General features: G+C 35.1%; 1 protein-coding gene and 1 non-coding gene across 4 annotated transcripts in view; both read left to right on the forward strand.

Annotated features, from left to right (window-relative positions):
* Positions 1-13,571, forward strand: part of GABRA3 (gamma-aminobutyric acid type A receptor subunit alpha3) — a 271,576-nt gene that overhangs the window by 176,769 nt on the left and 81,236 nt on the right. The gene's annotated exons all lie outside the window — the stretch shown is intronic.
* On the forward strand, positions 2,131-2,236 carry LOC120361937 (U6 spliceosomal RNA). The gene has a single exon (XR_005577965.1). It is a non-coding gene; the product is annotated as a U6 spliceosomal RNA (small nuclear RNA).

The following is a 13,571-nucleotide window of genomic DNA, read 5'->3' on the forward strand; positions in this document are numbered from 1 at the left end:
TTGCCTTCCCCTGGCCACAGTAAGTAGTGCTATGCCAGGTAGTCTTGACCCTATCATTCTATGCTCCTTATTGAAGATAACATAAAAATGAGTGGCTCCCCTGCCCCATCCACAGATAGTGTGAGTGAGAAATAAACTTTTGTTGCATTAGGACACTGAAATTTTCAGATTGTTTCCTACTGCATATTAATCTAACCCATCTTGACTGATAAACTGGAGTAAAGTTTCAAAAAAATGAAAGTTATCAATAATAACACCACTGATAGCATAAGTATGTTAATTAACATTAATATAGTACTCACAATATGAAAGGCAATGTTCTAATCATTATGCTTTTATACTCTTCATAACAACTTTAACAACTGTATGAGATAGCTACTATTATCCCAATTTACAGATGAAAAACTGTAAGATAATTTTTCAAGTTCACTTGGGTAGTAGATGGTTGAGCCAGCATTATTAATATGGTAGTGTAGCTGCAAGTTCATGTACTTTACTATTGTTTACACATTTTACAAAGTATATCTTAAGTTGGTACCATGGAGGATATTAGTATTCTTCACAGACACTGTTTCAATAGAGTGGCTAGTACAATGGAGAGTTTTAAGAGTTGGAGTAGAGACAGTTCACATAGAAAATACCTTTGAGAAGCTTGTTTGAAAATGAAAGGGAGGGATGTATCATAGCTACATTCAGGGGTAAAATAAATTGCTTTGTTTTCAAAGGAAAGACTGACACAAATTTGTGACATAGTACAAAAGATCGAGTAGGAAGAAAAAGATTTAAGACACCATAGAAATAACACTTTGCTGACAGCAAGTTCTCATAAGTACCATAAAGGGGATGCTATCAAAACTACAGTTAGTTTCACTTGAAAGGAAGAGAGAGACACCTATTCTCACATTGCATGAAAGGTTATGAGGTTATACATAAAGGTTGAAATGAAGATGGGGAGGATAGGACAGAGAAAAGTTATAAATGAATGCAATATATAAAGGAGAATTTAGATAAACAGAGCATTAGTGAAGAAATAGATGGAAGAGAGGCATGCTTGTAATAAAGTATAGGAAAGAGAAGAGTTTGAAAAAGAGATTAGTTCACACGATTGTAGAAAGAATGGAGTGGAGTAGATGTAAACAGAAGAGAGGCTGTATATGGAATGACGTGGATGGAGGTACAGAATAATGAGGAGGAGATGTGGATGTGTAGAAGACAGTATGCAAATAGAAGAGAAGTGAGAGGAAGGAGAGGGTAATGGGCAGGAAAAGATCTGAACACAGTAGAGATTGCAAATAGTGAGGAGAAATAAAGAATGAATGAAAAGAACAGGATAGAGGAGAAGCAACGATAAAAAGAAAAAAGCATAAAGGATAGGTTTGGGTTTTGGAGGAGAGATAGAGAAGACAGAATAAAGGAGGGGGGATGGGAATATTGAAATATAAAGAATAGAAGATGCAGGTTGAGGAGAGCAGAGGGTGAAGCAAAGCAAGGGATTAGCTGCCTTGAAATCAAGTTGAATGAATGGGAAGATGATGATAATCGGGCCCTTTATTCGAGTCTGAATTTGACAAGAAAGTCAAGTTTGATGAGATTAGAGTCTATGTAGAATGCTCTTGTGCTTATTTTGATTTACAGAATAGAGGAAGTACAGAAGTGCAGAGGGAAGATGAAGCCATTGGTTTCCTACACAGTAGCACCTTGAATCCAGGAAGGTGGGCCTGGAGGGAGACCGAGGCTCAAAATGGAAAAATAAAAGCCTGCCTGGTTTTACAGCCCTACAATTGATTCTCCTCGTGACCTTTCTCATGTCACAAACTGTCCGCTTTCTCTAGTCTGATAATAATGTAGCTGTTGACTGTCTTTCAGGCATATGAAAAGCACAAATTGAATAAAATCTGTAGAACACTTAGAATTTTTCAGAAAGTGTTATTCTGTAGCACCCCTATATTATTTTGACCCTCAGGAATCTTATCTGGAGTCCATGGGAAAACTACAGAAGGACAGCTTTCTACTAAAATTGGACCAAGCATTGCATGGGTATGTAACTAGGGCAGTTTAGAAAGAAGTTTTGCTTTGCCTCATCTTGGGACCTCAGAACAACCATAAAAATACAAGCAAAAACCCATTACCTGCTGCTTACTTCAGCAACACAATACTAAAATTGGAACAATCCATAGATAATTAGCAGAGCCCAGCCCAAGATGATACACACATTTATAAAATATTTTCTATTATTCAGGCATGGATATATAGAGAAATTCATCTTTATTAATGGCATCATATTTATTTATGAGGATACAGATAAATGTGTTCATTGTATACAAATGTTGCATAATATATAATACAGTAAAAAAGTCCTATTGACTATCTGAATATGAATGAGATATATTTATTGAATTTAAGTAGATTTTATCCTATTGACTTAAAACTGATTCAGCACATTCATGAGTGCTTATTATGTTTAAGGTTCTGGGATATCTGCTGAGCTACAGAGATAAATAAGGTCATGCTCTTGATGACTACAGTTAAGGAGACCTGTGCAAGATAGCTGCACAATAATATAAAATTCCTAAAATGGATGTGCAAAACGTGATAGAATCACAGGAGAAGTCACATCCAAAATGACATGGGTTAAAGAAAGCTGCAAAAGGAGGTGATGTATAGTTTATCCCTTGAATCTTGAAGGAAGTGTATGTGACTATCAAACAAATGAGAGACAGGGCTGAGGTAGAGGAGAGTTTCCAGGCAGAAGAAATACTGTACACAAAGACGTGTATTCATGAATTGATGTCATACATCAGAAAATCCATGCTTCTTTCTGAGACATGGTAGGGGAAATAGTACTATGGGAGCATCTAGCAGGGACAGTGAAATGAGTCTGTGGGGAATAGTCACAATAAATTCCAGAGGAAATCACCTTCTGAGTGATTTCTGAGACTTAAAAGATCTGTAGAAGTAAATTAAAAGACAGGGAGGAAATATTCCAGAGAGCAAGTATAGCAGGCATAAAGGCTTGAAGAGTGGGAGGAGAAGGTAGTGATGATACATTGAAGGACTAAAAGTTCAGTGTGACTGGACCAGAATACAGTGCAAGGAAACAGTCTGAGGTGGAGAGAGGGGCTTATATGCTATGTTGGCATAAAAATGATGAGGATCCATTAGAGTTTATTGTGGAGGAAGAAATCAAACAAATTTGCATTTAAAATAGATCACTCTGGGAGCAGTGTAGGAGGCAGTTTGGAGGAAGGCAAAGCCGAAGATCAGGTGCCTAGCTAAGAAGCTGCCACAATACTCAAATGATAATCCTAATGACAACTATGTATTACATATACTATGTATATGTATTATACTATGTGTTGAACACCTACTATGTGTTAGGTACTTTATGTAAAACATCTCTAGGCTTCACAACACTTATTTTGGCTTCAAGTTACTGCTCTTTCCACTAAATTGGGTCTTGAAGAAGAATATGGACATAAAATATTTTCAAGAGGTAGCATTGATGGCATTTGGTGCCTGATTGGAAGTGTGGGATTCAGGATGTTGTATGGCCGGTTCCTATAAGCGAATAAATTGCCTAGGATAATGGAATTATTAGGGTGTCATAAAAATGATGACCCAATTGTTAGCATTTCCATAGAATGAGGAAGAATAATAAGATTTTGGAACATGGCAGTGATAAAGAAAGGGAGTGGGAAATATAGCCAAATAGTGTACCTATTTGGAAGGATTTCTGCATGACAGATAAGGGATAATAATCAAGAAGTGATACACAATATGTTTATCCTCTAGTTACAGGGAAGCATTTTTTAAATTTATATTTTAATTGACATATAAAATTTTATTTACTGTGTACAACATGATTTTAAGTATATATACATTGCAGGATGATTAAATCTAGCTACTTTGTAAATGCACTACCTCACATAGTTATCCTTTTGCGATGAGAACATTTGACATCCACTGTCAGCATTGTTCAAGAATGCAATATATCATCATTATTGTCAACTAGCCACCATGCTATATAATAGATCGCTTAAATTTATTACTCCTATCTAATTGTAAATATGCATCCTTGGACCAACATAATGTTTTTTTAAAAAGTGAGTGACATGACAAGATAATCTGTGATAACACTAGTTGCTGAACCCCAAAACGAATAATAGTTCAAACATGATAGAAGTGTATTTCTTGCTTCTTAAAGTTCAAAGCAGGTGTTCCCCATCGACAAGTGGCTCATTTCCAAGTGGGGCAGCACATGGTTTTTAAGACCACTGTGCTTATTCGTATTAAGTCAGTAGAAGAAGAAATAACATGACAGGCTGTATATGGGAGGTATTTACAGACCAGGCCTTGAGTTGCATACTCATTTCTACTGACATTACTTTGACTAGAATGAGGTCACATGGACATAGTGGGAAAAGAAACATTACCAAGTAAAAGAGAAAGTGGAGTTGGTGAACATTTGGCAAGTGTTTGCCAATCCCAGTTTTTTTAAATTAAAACCTCTGGCTGCACTCTGGAAGATAAATAGACAGAATACTAGTTAGCAGACTCATTCATAGTTCAGAAAGAATGACAGAGGTCTAAGAAAAGGCAGTGAGAAGTGAGAGTGGAAGAAGAAGGGCAAGTATGATATGAGAAAGCTTTTCAATGGAATTTGAAGTTCAATTGGATATAGGGTATTGAGGAGAAAGGTGCATTGAGAATGTCCCTGACATATTCTCCCTGGATAATGAGTGAATTGTGGTGCCATTAACATCAACAACAACAACAACAACAAAACTCATTATAGGAGAAGAAGGAGAGATTTTGGAGAGGAAGGGATAGAGAGTTTACATGTCTTGGGGATTTGCTATATGCCATACACTGTGCTGATTGCTTCACATGTATTTGTTTCCTTTAATCCTCAAAGCAATGTTCATGTGTATATTACTACAGAAGCATAATATAGCACTGTTGTTAAGAAGGTGGATTCTGCAGTAAGGCTGCTCCGGGTCCTTCCTCTGTAAAATGAGTCAAATCATAACAATGCCTACCTCATAGGACATTGCAGGAAGTAAATGTGATAAGGCATGTGAATTACTTGATATACTTCTTGGTGTTCTGTGGAGTGTTTTTGTTTTTATTATTAATATCCCCATTTTTATAGTTGGTAAACTGAAGTTCTAATAGAGCAAAATCATACCACCAATAAATGCAGAGCTGGTATATAGAGACCCAAGTCATTCTGTTCATGAAAAACCTTTTTTTTTCCCTTTTGCATCACATCATTTCCTCTAATAAGGGAAGGTGTGAGCTATCAATTTTAAATAACGAATCTGAGGTGGACATGACAAGCTGCAGTTGGAATGCAGGTCTGGAACTCAGGAAACCTTTGATGCAATGGGATTTTGTAAAATTGAATACATTGCACAAAATGTCAGCTATGTGTTATGTTACACAGTAATAGTGTCCTACATTTAGCTCAAAGGAAATAGGCACTAGTTTCTCCATGTTGAATCATTAAGAGGAAAGTGGTACACTGAACCAATTAAGTGAGGGTTACTATTATATTAAGACCATGATGCCTTCCTTTATTTTTGATTGTATGACTGAGTCAGTTTTACTTGCTTTTAATGTTCCAAAGGCAAACTCCTTGAAGTCTAAATTCTGCATGTCAAGAACCCTCTTCCCACAAACATCATAAGTAAAATTCTCCTCTTCCTTATTTAGATGCAAATAGCTTGCAGTTGTGTTTTCATTATAGACTCTGCCTCTGAAATAGCCAGGAACCTGAGGAAGCATTTGGGCCAGACTGTTAGTTGTATAGAACTTAATGTAATCAGATCAACCAGGCATTGATAGCTTGTTTCACAGTCTTTTTTGTAATGGCTTTTGCTCTAGGGGATTCCACCTGTAGTTCCTTATTCATTAAGCTAGCAACTGACAGAGCCACACTTAGTGAATCTCACTCTAATGAACGGAAGTAAGAGCATAGAAGAGATGGAGTGGTTCATTTGGACTCTGAGAAAGCTTACAATGAGGTGAGAGGGAAACAATAGTGTAAGTCCTCAGTCAATCCCAAATTACTCCGTGCACTTCATTCAGGGACATCAACTTCTGCTCTCAAAGAGCTCATATCTTAGGAGGAAAGACAGGGCACACCATCCACCATACTATAAGGCATAATGGAAGTTTCACACAAAGCTAACAGTGAAGTGCTATGAGTTAAAAATTACAGGGTTCACTGAGACTTGGGGGCATGGACCCAGATGTGTGGCAGGGCTTCAGAGGGGAACTAACATTTGAGCTGGAAGGTGGGAAGGAAAAAAGTATTCCTGAGACGTTTCCTCACATTTGTTTCATTTTTGCCAGTTTCATGTGGAAATCAGGGCCTTTAAATAACAAGGACTGCCTTTATTTTCCAAGCAAGAAACTGGTCTCCAGGCAAATTGAGTCTGTTGAAAAGTTTATTCTAACAGAGGGATTTACAGATCAACATAAGAGTCTCTTATTACAAAGAACCCAGCTATTTCAGATGTTACCCCTAGACAGAGTAGAAAATCTGTGTTATGTGTAATAAACATTAGAGAAGGAATTAAGAGCCATGCGTGTGAGTCCCAACTTTGGCACAAATCAGCAATGTAACTATGGGCAAGGCATTTCTCCCCTCTGGGTCTCAGTTTCTTTTTTGGGGACATATTGCTGAAAATATCTGCTCTGCCTATCTCACAGAAATATTTATTAAATCAGGAAACAGCTGTCAACCATCTGCTATATGCCAATTACCATACCAGGGATGGAATTACAATGATAAACAGGCTACTCTCTCAAGTTGCTCATAGTCCTGTGCAGAAGACAGAGAGCTAAACATATATTAATAATCCTATGTGGTAAGGTCTAAGACTGTTGTCCAAAGTGCTCTTAGATTGCTGTGAGCTGGAGGAAACCACAATACTTGTAGGGCACAGACAAAGCATGGAAGAGGAAATAGTTGAGAAAAGATTTGAAGGAAATATGTTGTGCATATAAAAAGAAAAGGGTAGTCCAAGCAGGAAAAAATTTCAGACACACGAGAGTTTTGTTTTGTAAAATCATAAGTTTTTACAAATGGCTGAAGAATGGGGAAACTGTGTCTGAAACGAGGTTGAAGCTACACCTCTGAGATAATTGTTAAAACTCGGATGTGCTCCCTCTTAAGGCTAAATGGAGCAGTGAAGTGGTGGCCCTCCTTCCTGTGTACTGAGCCTCTTGTCTATACCTTGAGGATTTAATGGGACACCTCAGACAACTGGCATTCTTGTGACTAATGTGCTGCTTGGTTTGGGTGTTTGGTGGTGGTACATTTCAAGTGACTCACGCTGTACTGATAATAGCTATTAATGATTTATTATTCTTTCTTTTTCACCATAAATCCCAAATCCTGCCCTTTACTCCATTATTATAGAAATACCATCCTGGCACTTCAACCACTCCTAAAGCAGTGTTATTTGTCCTTAGAGAGAACATTTGAGAAGGACTAATTGACAGATTGCTTTCAGTAGGGCTCATACTGATCTCCAGAGCCCCTTGTCTCCTACAAAGTTCAAACTGTTCCCTCCTACATTATACTTAACACATTGACAGCCTCACTGAACAACCAGTACATATATTCAATAAACTTTAAATTTTTAACTTTTAGGGTTTTAGTTAGTGTGGGAACCTTTTTTCTCTAAGCTTATTTATTAATTTTCCTATTTTATGCCCTTATTTTAAAAATAATCAGTATTCTATGTGCAAAAATCTAAGAATGATTTGATAGTTTTTTTGTGGGGCAGTTAATTTAGATGACTCATTTTCATTCAGTTAATTTTGCAGATTTTTAAATTCTTTAATTGATATATAGCTTGCAAATTTTAAAGTATACAAATGTTATGTGTATAGCTCCACAGTATTCTGGGTAAGGAATATGTGCTAGAGGTTGCTGCATTAGAAAGGTAAAGTAATGGAGAAGTACCTTGTGATAACCAGAACCTCACTTTCCAGAAGTATCATTCTCCCTAGGTTGAAGGCAAATAGCCACTGTCTTAATCCATTTGAACTGTTACAATAAAACACCTTAGACTGGGAAATTTATTACTTCTCAGTGTTCTTGATGTCAGGAATTCCATGATCAAGGCTACAGTACCCTCAGTGTCTAAAAAATAGCTCTGCTTCAAATATGCCAACTTTTTGCTGTGTCCTTACATGGCAGAAGAGACTAACATTTTCCTTTAGACCACTTTTATATGGACAATAATCCCATTCAAGAGAACAGAGCCCTCATGACCTAATAACTTCCCTAATGCCCCACCACTTAATACTGTCGCATTAGCATTTATGTTAAAATTTCAACATTTGAATTTCAGGGGGATACAAACATTCAGACCATAGCAGGCACTGAGGACATGGATGTAATAGTTTCTGAGTTGGAAAATTTTCTCATTGGGTTAGTGTGTCGGGTGGATTTCCATCTAAAAGCAAATGACTTACATGTGGTATTCAATCTAGTTCAGGAGATAAAACATCTGTACCCCCCCAATATCCTTAATATGCCAAGCACTTTATAATAAATGCAAAGTAAATACTGGCTTTTGTATCAGTGGTATAATAAAATGTTAAAAATTAGCAAATCGTATGGTAAGAATAGTCTCTGATATATTTGCTTGTTTTGAAAATATACTTAGGTATTTCCAATAAAGATGAAATAGGGCACCAAATAGCCAAGTCACTAATTTGTCTCAATTCCAAAGGTATAGAAAAGAAATTGTTTAACATGTGACTTTTAGTCAATAGCAGTGATTTTGGACCCAATGAGATGGCATAGCATAATTGCTGGACCAAATGTTTCAAATGACCGTATGCAGTCTATGGTTTACCCTTTGCTTCATTTCCCCTCCCTACTTTGAGATTCTGATTCATATAACTTCTGCTTGAGGTGTGTGGAGAGTCAGTGGAAAGATATAAACCCAGTATGCTGAATCTCAGTCTTCAGACTTCTTGTCTTTCCTAGATACTTTCAATCCCCTTTGTAGTATCATCCAGTCTTAGGGCTTCAATTAGCATCTGCAAGGTGTTAGCTAATAGGGCACAGAGAACTGAAGTAACTTACACATAGCTACTACTACAAGCTGGGTTCATGGTGGACCTGGGTTTTAAATTTGGCAGTCTGGCTTTGGAATCCATGCTCCATTCTGAATTAATAAATAAAAATAACATGTATTTATGTTGTACACCAGGATGTCTTGATATATTTATGTATTGTGGAACAGCTAAATCAAGCTAATTTTCATATGCATTACCTCACATTTCAATTTTTGTGATGAGAACACTCTTTTAGCAATTTTTAACTATATAAAACACTGTTATTAACTACAGTCAGCACGTTGTACAATAGATCTCTTGAATTTAATATTCCCATGTAACTGAAATTTTATACCCTTTGATCAACATCTCCTCAATTCTCCCACTTCCTGGCCACTATTCTACTTTCTCTTTCTGTGAGTCTAACTTTTATACACTCCACATATAAACGAGATCATAGAGTTTTTATCTTTTTGTGTCTGGCTTATTTTGCTTAGGATAATGTTCTCCATGTTGTCACACATGGCAGGATTTCCTTTTCTTCTAAAGCTAAGTAGTATTTTATTGTGTTATGTATACCACATCTTTTTATCCATTCATCTACCAATGAATGCTTAAGTTATTCCGTACCTTGGCTATTGTGAATAATACTGAAATAAACATGAAAATGCAGATATCACTTCAACCCACTGATTTCATTTCCTTTGGATGATGTACATACAGTAGTGGGATTGCTGGGTTATATAGTATTTCTATTTTTAATTTTTGAGGAAACTCCACACTGTTTTTTATAATGGCCGTGTGAAAGAATTCTCTTTTCTCCACATTCTTGCCAATACCTATCTTTTGTCTCTTTATAATAGCCATCCTAACAGGTGTGAGGTAGTATCTGATTGTGGTTTTGATTTGAATTCATCTAATAATTAATGAAGTTAAGCCCCTTTTCATACACCTGTGAGAAATGTTTATTCAGACCTTTTGCCTATTTTTAAAATTGGGCTGTTTTCTTGCTATTGAGTTGTTTGAGTTCCTTATATGTTTTGAATATTAACCCCTTATTTGATGGACAGTATGCAATATTTTTGCCCACTCCATAGGTTATCTCTTCGTTCTATTAACTGCTTCCTTGGATGTGCAGAAGCTTTTTAGATTGATGCAATGCCATTTGGCTATTTTTGCTTTTTTTAACCTATGCTTTTGGGATCACTTACCAAAAAATCATTGCCCATGCCAGTGCTGTTGAACTTCCTTTCTATGTTTTCTTCTACTAGTTGTATAGTTTCAGGTTTATATTTAAGCCTTTAATCTATTTTGAGTTGACTTTTACGTATGGCATAAATGGGGTTCAATTTCATTCTTTTGTATGTACATATCCTGTTTTTCCAACACCATATATTGAAGAGATTGATCTTTCCCCCGCAGTGTGTCCTTAGCATCTTTTACAAAAAGCAATTGACTGTAAATGTGTGGATTTATTTCTGGGCTCTCTATTCTGTTCCACCGGTCTATGTGTTTATGTTAGTACCATGGTGTTTTGATTACTATAGAAATAAAATAGTGCAATGCTTTGTTCTTTTGTTTTGAAAGGTAATATAATGTTTTACTGTTAAAAATTAATTCTTTAGAAAGCTTGATGGATATGTCTGTATTGGAACTGAGAAGACTATGTTGAACAATGATATGCACATTATAAATACTAAGTACATGACCAGGTCACTAAATAAGTCAATATCCTTTTGAGATGTCTGTTTTTCATGTGGAACTAGTAATTGGAGGATAATGTGGGTTAAGGAAGATGTATGCTAGAAATATATTTTTTCTCCTAGTGATAACAGTAAGGTTGAGCTTATATTTACAAAAGCCATTTACAAAAGCCATTTATTCATTCAGAAATATTTATTGAATGCCTACTAAGGGCAATGCTTTGGTGAGGATGTATGTGGATATGAATATAGAAGCATGAAAAGTCAATTTACTTCTATCTTCAGTCTCATTTACAATCCAGAGAGAAAACACTGGAACTAATGTGTGATTTTTGAATGTAGGGAAGACATTTTATAAATGGCTTTGGCAGGTTGGGTGTGAGTTCACGTCTGCAATTTCAGCACTTTGGGAGGTCAAGGAGGGAAAATTGCTTGAGGCCAAGAATTTGCGACTAGGCTGGGCAGCTTTGTTCTTTTTGATTTGTTATCTTTACTTAAAATTGCTTTCAGTATTTGGGGACTTTCATGGTTCCATACAAATTTTATGATTTCTTTCTATTTCTTTGAAAAATGTCATTGGATTTTTGATAAGGATTGCATTGAATCTGTAGATCACTTTGGGTAGTGTCGATATTTTAACAATATGAATTCTTTCAATCCATGAACACAAGATGATTTTCCATTTATTTGTGTCTTCTTCAGTTTCTTTAATCAATGTTTAGTGTATAGATCTTTCATCTCTGAAAATGTTAAATTTATTGTTAAGCATATTTTTTGTAGCTATAGTGAATTGGATTATTTCCTTGATTTATTTTATAAATAGTGTGTAGAAATGTTACTGATTTTTGCATGTTGATTTTGTATCTTGCAACTGAGTTCATTTATTAGTTCCGACAGTTGTTTGTTGTGGTGTTTAGGATTTTCAATATATGTAATCATGTGATATACAGACAAAGACAATTTAATGCCTTCCTTTCCTATTTATATGTCTTTTATTTCTTTCCCTTGCCTAATTACTCTAGCTAGAAAACCCCAACAACTCTGCCAAAAGACTCCTAAATTTGATAAGTGAATTCAGTAGTTTCAGGACACAAAATCCACATACAAAAATCAGTAGCATTTCCATATACTAGTAATTATCAAGCTGAGAAACAAGTCAAGAATGCAAACTCATTTAGAATAGCTACAAAAATATGTATATAGTAATACATTTAACCAGGAACATGAAAGATCTCTACAAAGAAAATTACAAAAAAACAATGAAAGAAATTGGAAATGAAACAAAGAAATGGGAAAACATCCCATGCTCATGCATTGGAAGAATCAAAATTATTAAAATGACCGCACTACTCAAAGCAATCTGAAGATTCAGTGCAATTCCTACCAAGATACCAACATCATTTTTCACAGAATTAGAAACAATAATCTTAAAATTAATATAGAACCACAAAAGAATACAAAGAGTTGAAGCAATCCTTAAAAAAAAGAACAAAGCTGGAGGCATCACATTACCTGGCTTCAAATTATTCTACAAGGCTACAGAAACCCAAACCACATGGTATTTGTATAGAAATAGATAAATCAATCAATTGAAAGAAAATAGACAATCCAGAAATAAAACCTCATACCTACAGCCAACCAATCTTTGAAAAAATCAACAGAAACATACACTGAGGAAAGAACATCCTTTTCAATAAATGATACTGGGAAGGTTGGGTTGCAATATGCAGAAGAATGATGGATTAAAGACTCAAATGTAAGATTTGGAACTATTAAAATACTAGGAGAAAATCTAGGAAAACTTCTGGTCATTGGCTTTGGCAAAGAATTTATGACTAAGATCTCAATTGGAAATGCAATGAAAACAGGAATAGGCAAATGGGATTTAATTAAATGAAAAATACTTTTGCACAGCAAAAGAAATAATCAACAAAGTGAGTAGACAATCTGCAAAATGGGAGAACGTATTTGCAAACTATGCATCCAACAAATAAATGATATGCTTAGTTAAACAAATCAACAAGGAAAACAAAAATAATCCCATTAAAAAGTGGGCAAAGGGCAAGAACTGACATTTTTCAAAAGGAGACATACAACTGTTTAATGAACATATGACAAAATGCCCAACATTACTAGTTATCAGTGACATGCAAATTAAAACCACAATGAGACACCGTTTTTCACCAGTCAGAATAGCTGTTATTGACATACAAAAATAAAAATAGATATTGACAAGGATGCAGAGAAAAGAGAATGCTTACACTGTTAGAAATATGAATTAACATAACTTCTATGGAAAACGATATGGAGATTTCTCAAAGAAGTAAAAACAGTAGCTCTATTTGTTTCAGCCATCTCACTACTGGGCATCTACCCAAAGGAAAATAAATCATCATATCAAAAAGATATTTGCAATTGGATGTTTATCACAGCACTAGTCACAATAGTAAATATATGAAAACTTCCTAAGTATCCATCAATGGATGATTGTATAAAGAAAATATTTTATATATGTAATATATATATAATATATAAAATTATATAGTATATTAATTATATAATATACATTTTGTATTATATACTGTGTAATACAATATATTATATTAATATATTATATATGTGTAATTATATATAATATATGACATATATATACAATGAAACACTGTTTCTCAATAAAATAATGAAATTATGTCCTTTTCATCAACATGGATGGAATTGGAGGCCATTACCTTAAGTGAAACAACTAAGAAACAGAAAGTCAAATACTGCATGTCATCATTTATA

The sequence above is a fragment of the Saimiri boliviensis genome, chromosome X, assembly GCF_048565385.1.
Source record: "Saimiri boliviensis isolate mSaiBol1 chromosome X, mSaiBol1.pri, whole genome shotgun sequence".
NCBI lineage: Eukaryota > Metazoa > Chordata > Mammalia > Primates > Cebidae > Saimiri > Saimiri boliviensis.